Genomic DNA, 11,886 nt, shown 5'->3' with positions numbered 1-11,886 from the left:
AGTGGAGAAAGGATATTAGGCTTCTTTTTGTTAACAATCTTTTCTAGTTTCCTTCAAACCTGATGGCCCTCTATGGCAAAGATTTATAGAACTAACAGCCTGAAGGGAGTCAGACTGGGAGCAAGCAATACTAAGATGAAAATGGAAAAGGTAACTGGATATTACCTTAAACCCAGATTTATGTGGTACAATTATCACTGCAAATTCAAGAGTTCAGAGGGGACAGCAATGTGCTATTCCTTCTCACCAAGCAAGTAGAAGTGATTTAGAACAAGCAATATTCAGTTCAGTTTAAAACAACTTAGTTGTGAAATTATCTTGACTTGCTACTTACCGCTTTAAACATAAGCTGCAATGAACCACCTTCCAGTCTGCAGTTCTGAATTCTAACGGGGACAGCCAGTAAGATCTGAGATTTTCAGCAGGGCATTTATAAAAACACCCCCTTGCTAGGATTGCTGAGGAACATTCACTGGGGAAAGAAAAAGGAGAAATGAACGCCAAAGAACTGAATGTCTCTTTGGATTGATTTATTCTCCAGTTCACATTCTTAGGCATTGAATTATCCACCCTCCATATGAAATGATGTATTTATTACTATCTTTTTTCCAGACATCCCAGAATATATACCAAGAATTCTCCTTACAGAAAGCTCTCAGTCCAATGACATCTGTAAGGGAATGGGCACAAGCAAACCCAAGCTTCTTTGCATTTTTTTTCTTAACTTAGTGCACCAGCAAAACAACTTGGATCTGCATACACTTCCTTAATAGACATGTTTAAGGACTCAAAATGTTAAACATGTACATGTGCAATTACAGGCATGAGATTGGTTTAGGAGTGAACATGTGTACTGCACACTATCACAAAATTATCTGTTGGGCTAGAGATTAAACCTGTGCTTCTGGGTTACTGCTGCTTCTTTTTCTGTTCTCCAGAGGGCTTAAAAGTGTGTGTATTTGTTCTGGGAAGAATCCAAACAAGTTTCAGTCACTCATCCTATAAAACCACAATAACTGAATCAATCTTGAAAAGCATTTCTTTTTTAGTACTGTTTCCTCCACATAATATTTATTTATTTACTTGTGCCTTATTAATGGGCACTAGTGCCTTCAAACCTGAAGCAATCCTGCTTCAACTGTAGAACTAAATGGAAAGTTAGTTAATATTATTGACAAGAAAACAGCAGTCCACTACTGGCCAGGAGATTTGTTGCACTGCCAGAATTGCTTCCACCAGAAGAACAGCCAATTAAACAAACGTGCAATTTCCTGTCGGTTTTTGCCTATAGTTGCACTGGTGGAGAGGACACCAGAGCTTTGCCCTCTGTACATAAGGCACATCTCATCCTTTCTTTTTTGATTTTTCTGGAACACTGATATAGAGCTTTCCTACCATGCAGAAATGCTAGCAGGGAAACAAGAATGTCTCGTAAGCACACCCAGAAAATCCAACGTCTTAATTGGAAGACTAAAACTAATTCATAGATATTCTGCTAAATTATTCCTTATCCCATCAGTTAAGATGCGTTTGATAGCCCCAGACATATAAAGCCACTGTGATACATAACAAACACAAAGCTGAGGATATTCAATGTAATCTATATTTGAATTGCCCTGCTGATAAGGAGTGTAGTCTTAACACACTTGATTTTGTGCTTGAGGTCATATTAGATGACCCTGCTCTCTGTTTCACAGTCAGTATTTCAGTAAGTGGAATGAATCCTTCCTTCTCTCCTCATTCTAAATGGGGCTGACTGTGGAGACTGGCAAAAAAACACCATTACAAAAACAAACAAGGCTTTCTGAAAAGATAAATCTGAAAAGTAGCAAGACATTAGAGCTGTTAAATGAAGGCATATTAGAAGGCAGAGAAAAGGACTATGGACTGTTATCATCCAGGCATTTCAGCACACTTCTGAATACCACAGATAGTGACACCACTTAAATATTTTGCTGATCTGAGATCTAAACAGGCTCAGATTCATATATACAAACTCCTTACCACCTCCACTCAAGACTGATTTGATTCTTATTTACTGGGCAAAAGTGCCTCTGTATCCTGACACTGATCACTTCCCGTTTCCAACTACACATAAATATTAACCCAGACTTTCCACAGGCATTGAATCAGTTCTACTTCACGCTGCGGAAATCATGAGCTTGATAAATCCACTGCCCTTCAACCAGACCTGACTGGAGGTTACAAATGAGTCACTTTTAAATTTTCTCACATAATAGCTAAGTAAATTGGAAAGAGCATTTCCAAACACAGTAAAACCATTAATACATCGGTTATCTATGTGAGTTAAGATGTTTAGATATCTTCTTTGCTCTATCACAGGTTGAGGTATCCTTTAAAGAAATTTCAGTTAGGAGAAGAATTAATATACATGCATAAGCTTTGAAAAAGATCCATCATGTATGAAGAACAGCTGCTAGTATTTATGGCCTGCAGAGGCTCGCTTGGAGTTTGATTACAACAGTCCAACTTTCTGATTTGTGAATTACACTCAAAAACTATTTATTCCCTCATGCAGATGTGATCTAACCTCATCAGTCTCATTTGACATGCTTAGTGGTGCTTTTAAAGTTTTTGGACACATTTGATCATGGAGTCTGCTTGACAATTCTGCTTGAGTGGATTTTTCAAAGCCATTAAAGTTGAGATTGGAAGCTAGTGTCTGAATTATGTTGTATCACCTGCATTAGCCTTCATTAGCTAGCCGGTACCTCAGTCATAGATATATCTGCACTGTTATAGAGTGAGCTAATCTAAAAGACAAAAGCCTCAAACTAAAAGCTATGCACAAAGCTTAATCCGTATCTTCAAGATTCAAAATATTTCATTCCTTAATTTCCCATTGATTTTCAAATCTGCATGATGCATTACATTTGGGAAAGCCAAAGAAAACAGTAAGTACTCCGAAGAAGGCTGTACTGTCAGTATTTCCAACCCAATCAAAAGGAGGAGAAATGTCAGAGGAGATAAAACCAATTAGAAAGCTGAACTGTGGTACTAAGTTTAATCAAAAGAAATAAAGTTCAAGGTTCTGTGAACAGTTTGGTCCTTCAGAAGCAAAGAAGAGACTTGCACACAGCCCGTTACCATTCTGAAAACCTGAGATTTGTCAGCAAAAGCATATTCTGAAGCAGCAGATCTGCCTAAACCCACAAGGAGGTCAGATTTTCGGTGCTCAGTTGGCAGGCTTATGGAATCAGTGTCAGAAGAGGAGTGGATGACTCGAAAGCTGGCCTTCACATCTTTCCAAAAAATGGTTCAGGAAAGCTTTACAGCAGCAAATTTGGGAGGAGAGGTTTCTAACAATTGCTAGCATAAAGTTTGAGGGAGAAACACAGCTTCCCAGCACTCACTAACCCAATGTCCTGTCACTATAGGCCCTGAAAAACAGTCCCTCCCCATCTTAAACTAGATTCAGGAGGGGAAGGAGATTGGCCTCTGAGTGACAGAAAAGAACCAGTGAACACCAACAATTTAGAAAGTAACAGGGAAATACCTGTGAATTGTCCCAAAAGAATTAGGGAGGGCTCCTCTAAAGAGGTGATGAGGCCAATAGCCTTGCTCTACACCAATGCATGCATTATGGGAAACAAGTAGGAGGTGTTGAAAGCCACAGTGCAATTAGAAAACTATGACCTAATTGCTATCACAGAAACACACTGGGATGAATCCACAATTGTAAAAGTAGAATAGAGGGCTACAAGCTTTACAGAAGACATAGGCAGAGAAGGAAGGACAAGGGTGCTGCCTCCTTTTGTCTTACATGTGCCTTAACATGGCTTCCAGGAAGGCCTGTTCCATGATCCTCCCAGGCACAGAGGTGAGGCTCACCTCCCTTCTCTATTTAAGAACTGGATAGATTGTGAAGAGCTGCCTCTGATACACAGCCACAGACGGGTTGAGAACTTGTGGGTAAAAATCAAGGATCAGATCAATCAAGGACACCTTGTGGCTGAGGCCTACTGCAGGCCACCTGATCAAGGGGTGCCGGCTGATGAGGCCTTCTGGCTTCAGCTACAAGAAGCACCACACTCGCACGCTCTCATCCTGATGGGGAACTTCAACCACCCAGATGTCTGCTGGAAAAGCCACCCAGCAGGCTGTGAGCAATCCAGGGGAGTCCTGGAGTGCATCAAGGATAATTTCCTGGTCCAGGTATTAGACAAACCAACCAGAGAAGAAGCGTTACTGGACCTGGAACTCACCAGTGCAGATGAACGCATTATAGAGGTTAAGGCTGCAAGCAGCCTGGCCTGCAGTGACCATGCCCCAGTTGAGTTCATGGTGTCAAGGAATATGGGCCTAGCAAAGCACAAAGTTAGGATCTTAAATTTGCAAAAAGCAAAATTCCAGCCATTTAGAGAATTAGTAGATGAGATCCACTGGGAAACTGTCCTTAGGGACAAAGGAACATATCAGAGCTGGCAACTTTTTAAGGACACTTTTCTTAAGAGTGCAAGAACATCCCCATATGTAATAAATCAAGCAGGGAAGGCAAGAAACCGATATGGCTGAGCAAGGACCTGCTGGTCAAACTGAGGTTTAAAAAGCAAATGCACAGGCAGTGGAAGCAGGGACAGGTGGCCTGGGAAGAGTACAGATGTGCATCCCTGCAGATGTGCAGGGATGTGATCAGGAAAACCAAGGCACAGATGGAAATGAACTTGGCAAGGGACGCAAAGAATAACAAGAAGGGATTCTGTAGGTACATTGGCCAGAAAGGAAAGGCCAAGGAAAGTGTACCCCCTCTGATAAATGAGAAGGGGGAACTGGTAACAACAGCCATGGAGAAGGCTGAGGTGCTCAACAACTTCTTTGCCTCAGTCTCCACTGGTACTCAGGCTTCCAACATCTCTCAAGTCCCTGAACCTCTAGGTGAGGGCAAGGGGAGCAAAGTCCTTCCCACTGTAAGCAAAGAGCAGGTTTGGGACCACCTGATGGCACTGAACAGGTACAAGTCCATGGGGCCTGATGACTACATCCCAGGGTCCTGAGGGAGCTGGCTGATGTAGTTGCCAAGCCTCTCTCCATCATACTTGAAAAGTCCTGGCAGTCAGGTGAAGTCCCTGGTGACTGGGAAAAGGGAAACATCACTCACATTTCTTAAAAGGGTAGAAAGGAAGACCTGGGGAACTACAGACCAGTGAGCCTCACCTCGGTCCCTGGCAAGATCATGGAACAGATCCTCCTGGAAGCAACGTTAAGACCCATGCAGGACAAGGAGGTGATCCGGGACAGCCAGCATGACTTCACCAAGGGCAAATCATGCCTGACCAACCTGGTGGCCTTCCGTGATGGAGTGAATGCATCAGTCAACAAGGGAAGACCTACTGATGTCATCTACCTGGACTTCTGTAAGGCCTTTCACATGGTCCCATATGACATCCTGATCTCCAAATTGGAGAGAGAGAAGAAAATGGAGCCAGAATATTCTCAACTGAATAGAAGAATAACATACAGCCACTTTTGTGTCTCTGACCCTCAAATGTTTGTCTCTAGCAGCAAGCATATGGCAAAACCAGAAAAAGAGCTGGGAACAAAAAAGTATTTTCAGTTCATTTACTTTTCTTGGGAGAAAAAATAAATCACCTAGCTCTACTTGTCATGTCCAGCACTTAAGCAACAGTTGGCTTTTCACAGTTTATGTACTATTTATTATGCTTGCATCTTTCCTCCATCTACCATAAGAGAGCTCCAGAACAATTTACTTCTTGATTATCATACAGACTGTCTGCCTTTGAGACTCTGATGTGTTTCATAGGAAAGGGAATGTGAGCACTTGCGAAAGAAAAGTGCCTGATAATTGTGACAGGACTTTTTTTTTTTTTTTGCCTTTACTAGTCATTGAAACACAGTCTTCCTTGGGTAGCTGCATCTTCTGTTAAGCCAAATATTCAAACCCTTGCAAATAGGACATGATTGAGACAACTACTTCTACAATAGTGTTGGCCACATTGGGACACATTCCCATTTCCCTACCTCCCACTGAGTTTCAAACTGAACTTAGTACCTATAGTTTTACAGGTCCTTGGAAGAAATCACCATAAAATATTTATTTAAAACAAAAATTCTGATGCTTATTAAGTGTTGTTCCTTGCGTCTAAAAACAGCAAAAAAAAATTTAACTTTTTTTTTTTCCAAGACAGGGAATTTTGGGCCATCCTGTTACATTTTTATTCCATTACAGCCCACCTGAAATCTTCTATTTTTACACTGATAATAATAATACTTAGTATTTATAGAGTACACTACAAACAAACACACCATCCCTTTGTGAAGTCAGGAGGGAAATGCTGGACAGCTATGGAAACAGGGCACAAGGTTAAGTGTAGATATAGAAACAGGGCACAAGGTTAAGTCCATCCTAGAGTATGGATCTCCTGGTTCCTCTGCCTCACACTCATTCCTGAATTGTCAATTTTCCAAGGAATTTTAAAAGCTTGCTTGGAAAATGTGATCAGTACATTTTTAGCTTGGTTTTCCTTGGAAAAAGGTTCATGAAACTACACTGTTTGCCAACCCCACTCCTAAGTAACCTTCAAATCTGCTAACTGGTCTCAGCCAAATTTGACAGGATTAACAACCTCAAAGATTGTCCTACATTCCTCATTTTTGGGAAAATGTACAGCCAAGGCCTTAAGGTTAGTGTCTCCAGACAATAATTCAGTTGCTGTATACTCTACTTGGCAGCATGTAACCAGACAGCACAACCATTTGTATGTACGTACATACACACATATTTATTGACAGACTGACTGGCACATGCACAGCTGTGGGCTAGCTATTTCCTAACACGTGGGCTTTTAAAGGTGACAATGAGGACAAGAAGCAGGGCAATGGCAGCACGTAGCTTTCAGCGTGCTCTTCGGGGCAGCTCTCACAGCTGACATGCTTGCCAGGGCTAAGAGGCATGGTGCAGCCATGCTTAGTCTGCAAGGAGCTCTGGGTAGGTTTTAACAAGATTCAGAGAGAAAAAAAGCACACCCAGAAAGAGAAGCGTGTACACAGTTTCACTGGCCAGAGCATGGTGAGACGTAGATGTTACAGCACTTTATTTACCCACAGACAACCATGTGCTTAAACACAGACAACCATTCTGGTGGCTCCAGACAAGGAAGCCTAGAGATGTGAAGTGTGTGGTCATATCTCTCTGTCCCTCCACATCTGGGCTTCTAGAGTGTCTCTGTTTCCAAGGCAAAGGACAGATGTTGTCAAGTCCTCTACATAGTGAAGAATACTATGTCCTATGGCTAGCATGCTATGTCCTATAGCTAGCATGCTTTCTAAACATTTTCAATAAGTAGATATTTTTGATAGCAATGTAAATAGACACAACTTATTTTTAATCCAGGGCAGGGTAGAAAAAATATTCTAGCTCTTTCTCAAACTGCAGAACTGTCACAAAAATATCTTTCCCTTGCAGCCAGTTCAGCTTGGAGCAGGCAGGTAACATCTTAATTTTTCAAAGATCTTAAGGATCACCAGATATATCACAATCAGAAACATGTTATTTTAGCAAATATCTTCAAATCTGATCTGGATCAAATAAATAACTTGGCTGCAAACAGAACTACCTTAGACAACATCTCTTCTTCCTCAATCCCCCACTTTAAGACGTGTGTAAGATGCACATTAGCCTGAAGACAAAAAAAATACTGCTTTATATTCCACAACAAGAGTGCACAATGAGGCAGAAACAGAGCTGTTACTTTGCAGTCTGACTTGAGAATAGTGATGGCTTCTTCAAAGAAAAGTAGTGATGCTCAAATATGAGTGATGAGCACCAAAACACCTATTAGATGAGCTGGCGTAAGAGCAAACAGAGATACGTGGAAAATGATCTTCTCTATGGGTCCCTTATGTACTATGCCACCTTCCTGAAGAAAAAGAAGGAGAATTTAATTTTCATAAGACAATCAATCCCTGGCACCCCTCCAGAGCTGCACAAAATGCTGTTAAAAAGGCAAGATTTTTTTTGCATGTGACAACAGATATTTGTCCAAAAGATGACTACTGGCAGTACCAAACTAATTTTGAATGGTCACCGTATCTGCTGCGTGTTTGAACTTCTTTACTATGGAGTATTGGAGAAAGGGAATGGTGCTCACCAGCATCTCATGCTAGAATGGAGTAGGGATGCAAAGAGCACACAAGCTCAAACCTGTACATAGCCTTCGCAGCCTCTGTTGCAAATGTTAACTGCTGGTGGAAAAATCATGACAGGCTATTTTTGATTGTTTTTATCTAGTCTTTTTGTTTGTTTGTTTTCTGTACTCTGTGCTTCAAGCACAAGTGAATCATTCCTGTGTAATTTAAAGAATATAAAAAAATAAAATAAAATAAAATAAAATAAAATAAAATAAAATAAAATAAAATATTGCTCAGGTCTAAACCACAGAACAACAGGACATTTCAGGTATTTCTCAATCAAATAACACCTAAAGCTTCACACACAGAAGAGAAGGCAGGGCTCAACCACACCCTGAGATCCTTCAGTGCCTGAAATACCACAATGACCAGCTTCAAAAGTCACCCAAACTTAGCTGAAAGTGTTCCCCTGACTATAATTACATTTTATTCAAAACCAAACAAATAAACAAAAAACTTGTGTCTGAACAAAACAAATTTATCCATCAGCACTTGACAATTACAATGAAAACATCAAACTTGGGCACCTCTAGGTTACTACTGAGTTTCTTTAAGAAACAAAACTGACAGTACCAAATTTGTCAAATAACTAAAAGGCCCAGAACATCACATTTCACAAAAAGACTGGTGCTGTGCTGAACATCCATTCTCGTGGAGGTTGGCAATGAAAGGCAAGCATGCGTGTTTTGGTGATCTGTACTTCTGCTGAGAATATCCCTGGTGCACCAGGATGTCCCAGGAAATAGAGAATGAGATGTGAAAAGGACAAAGGTAGGCAAGCCACGACAACCTGTTACGAGACACACCACATCTGCAGAGAAAGCTCTCACTGCTATTTATCTCAGACCGAAGCAGCCCAAAGCAGATTTGTGCGACAAAGAACTGAATCATGCAAAAACACTGGTAAAATTGAATTCAGCCTGGATGGCTAGCCACTCAAAGGAGTTTAGAGAGGAGAATACTGGAGTATAGGAAAATTTCCAGGGATAAATCATGAACCTGTTGTCTGAAGAGTCAATCCTTTGGTTTGCTTCTCCTTTTAAAAGTTGAATGTACGATGTGACAACAAGATCATCTGGAATATGTGTGAGATTAGCTCTCTGCTCTTAACAGTGGGATGGATGTAAATTCACAGCAGCATGGTTGACATCTGCAAACCGACACCAGCTTCACACACAGTTAAACATACATTTGTTCAGTGGTGCTGTTAAGGGCATTCAGGGAGACAATCAGGAACAACTAATTCAGTTTTTTTAATAATGGCCTTGGTGAAGACTGAGGGTAAAATTACACCTGTTCTTACACTGGCCATGAACTTTTCTAGCTCACTGCCTATCCTTGGTGTAGAGAAGGTTTAGGATGTACCTTTCAAATCTTGCTCCTTCTTAACAGCTTTCCTCAGGAAAGGAAAATGTGCTATGTGCTGCTCCCAATGACCTTCAGCATTCCTCCGTACCTTGGGAGTGACTCTGTTACAAAACTGTTCTGTATAAAAGGAAAAAAAAAACAAATGGGTTATACCTGCAAGGCAGTTTGCAAAGGGCCCGCCTGCTTGCTTTCACACTGCTTTTACTATACAACTGCTATTAGTCCTCCACTTTTATTAGCATTAATTCAGTGAACCAGACTGAAAAGAATGAATGCTTGGTAAAGGCCTGATACAGCAAGGGGGACACGTAACAAGTTTTAACTGCAAATCAGCAGAAAATGTACAGGGCATATATAAATACAGATTTTTCATGTTTGGCACATCCTTAAAGGTAAATTGTCCTACAGATTTACTTATTTTTAAACCTGTATGTTAAAAATGCACACTTAACAGCATTTGAAGTCTGTTAAAACATGAACATTTTCCCCTAGCTTTCACGCAGTACTTAGGTTCCACCTAGTGGCTTTCAACGGTAATAATGTCAGACTGACGACTAAATGGGCTTTTTTTTTATTGCCTAACTGCTTAACTTTCAAAATCTATGTGTTTAGGTGCAGAAATATTCTGAGAGTCTTTTTCAGACATTTATCTTTCCATCTACCTAAAAGTTCTCTTGGCCTTCTGATGGGAACTTTCCAGCTACCTTTATTCTAGTTTAAACATCTAAGCAAAATAGTCTTAAACTAAAGCTTATTCCTGTGCAAATGTGACTGAGAGGATGGGCTAGCTAAGAGCATTAGCTGCTTGCAGACAAGAGATATGCAGTGCTGTTATGTCTGTTAAATTATATTTAATAGTTACCATATCCATCCCAAGCCATGCCTCTGCAGGATAATGTTTGGTCACTACCAGAACTTAGTTGGTAACAAACCTGTCAGCACCAGTGAGATCTGTCTCATTTAACAGCTGACATTTTCAGCACAGACTCCCTTTACAGTCAACTGAGAAACAGGCAATTTCTAGACCATGATTCAGACAACCTATTTTAGTGGTTTATCTTCAGGTGAGATCTGTGAGAAGTTTCTCATTTCCTCATTTCTATTATAAAAAGGTCTTACTGATGGCATGGTATCTCCATCATCTCTTGAATCCTGCCCAGGGTGCCTGACAAAGACTGTGTGCTACACTACATAGAGCTTCCAGTGAGCTCTAAGCAGACAGTAAGGGAATCTGGAGGCAGGGCAATTATGGCAGTTACAGACTTTGCACCTAAAAATCAACAGTGACAAATAGCCATACCACCACAGAAAACTTGATTTCAACACTGTTCTGTCCTCAGTATATATCTCACCCTGATGTTCGGCTCTGTTAGATTGGTTAAAGTAGGTTTGTTTTACTGTAGGAAGAAGGTAAGACAATTCTGCTCCTATCTAGTTTAAAGGGAAAGTTAACAAAACAAGCTACAATTATATTTCAGTTCCCCCTTGCAGTAACAGAACACTCACCACAGACATTTTAGCCCTCTTTAGAAGAATTTCACCAGCTCTAAAGAGTCACCAACTTCAAAGGGAAGGGAAAAAAAAACAACCATCAAAGAAATGTGAAACTTCACAAATATATCAGCTGCCACATTAGAGGTCAAAAGCATTTTGATAAGATATTTTAAAGTAATTTTAGTGTCTTAGATAAACAACAAGAGTTCACCAGAACACGTTCAGTTTGTCCACAGAGATAATATCTATTTAAAGAGAAGGTATAATTAAAAAAAGAAAAAAAAGGACCTAGCTCACAATCTGTGGAGTGTGGAATGGATGAAAGGCCTTTAATGCCTTAATGCAGCTTTTTTCGCTGCCTTCTTATTTCAAGGAGCTTTATTTTCGGTTACATGCAATTTGAGGCGTGTACCTAGCAAATCGTGTCTGCTTTTCTAGAATGTGATTCCAGTGTGCAGCAGTACTGCTCCGACTCATTATTCCAGAGCAGTGTCTCCCAATTTGGTTGCCTTTTCACCTTCTTCTAAGCTCTGACAGATGAAGACTATATGTGAAAGATCGGCTCTCCTATGCAAAGAAAAGCGGAAAATCTTCAATGGCTTCAAACTTTCTTGCGCTGTAAAAACTGAAAAGAGAAACTGAGGCTGTACAGTATCTATCATGCTGTTGGTTTCAACATATGCCCATGGTTTATTTGCAAGAAAATTAAACCCATTTTTCTGCAACAGTTATTTCACAAAACCTCTTTGGATTTACAACACCAAGTTAATTGTAATCTCTCAGTGTAAGCTGTTTGGGGTTTTGTTTGGGGGGGAGGAGGGGGCTTTCACCCTGCACAGAGCGTTGTGCAGCCCA

Source organism: Cygnus atratus, chromosome 3, assembly GCF_013377495.2.
Source record: "Cygnus atratus isolate AKBS03 ecotype Queensland, Australia chromosome 3, CAtr_DNAZoo_HiC_assembly, whole genome shotgun sequence".
In the NCBI taxonomy this organism is placed as follows: Eukaryota; Metazoa; Chordata; class Aves; order Anseriformes; family Anatidae; genus Cygnus; species Cygnus atratus.
The sequence above is the reverse complement of the archived record's forward strand: the minus strand, read 5'-3'. Positions refer to the sequence as shown.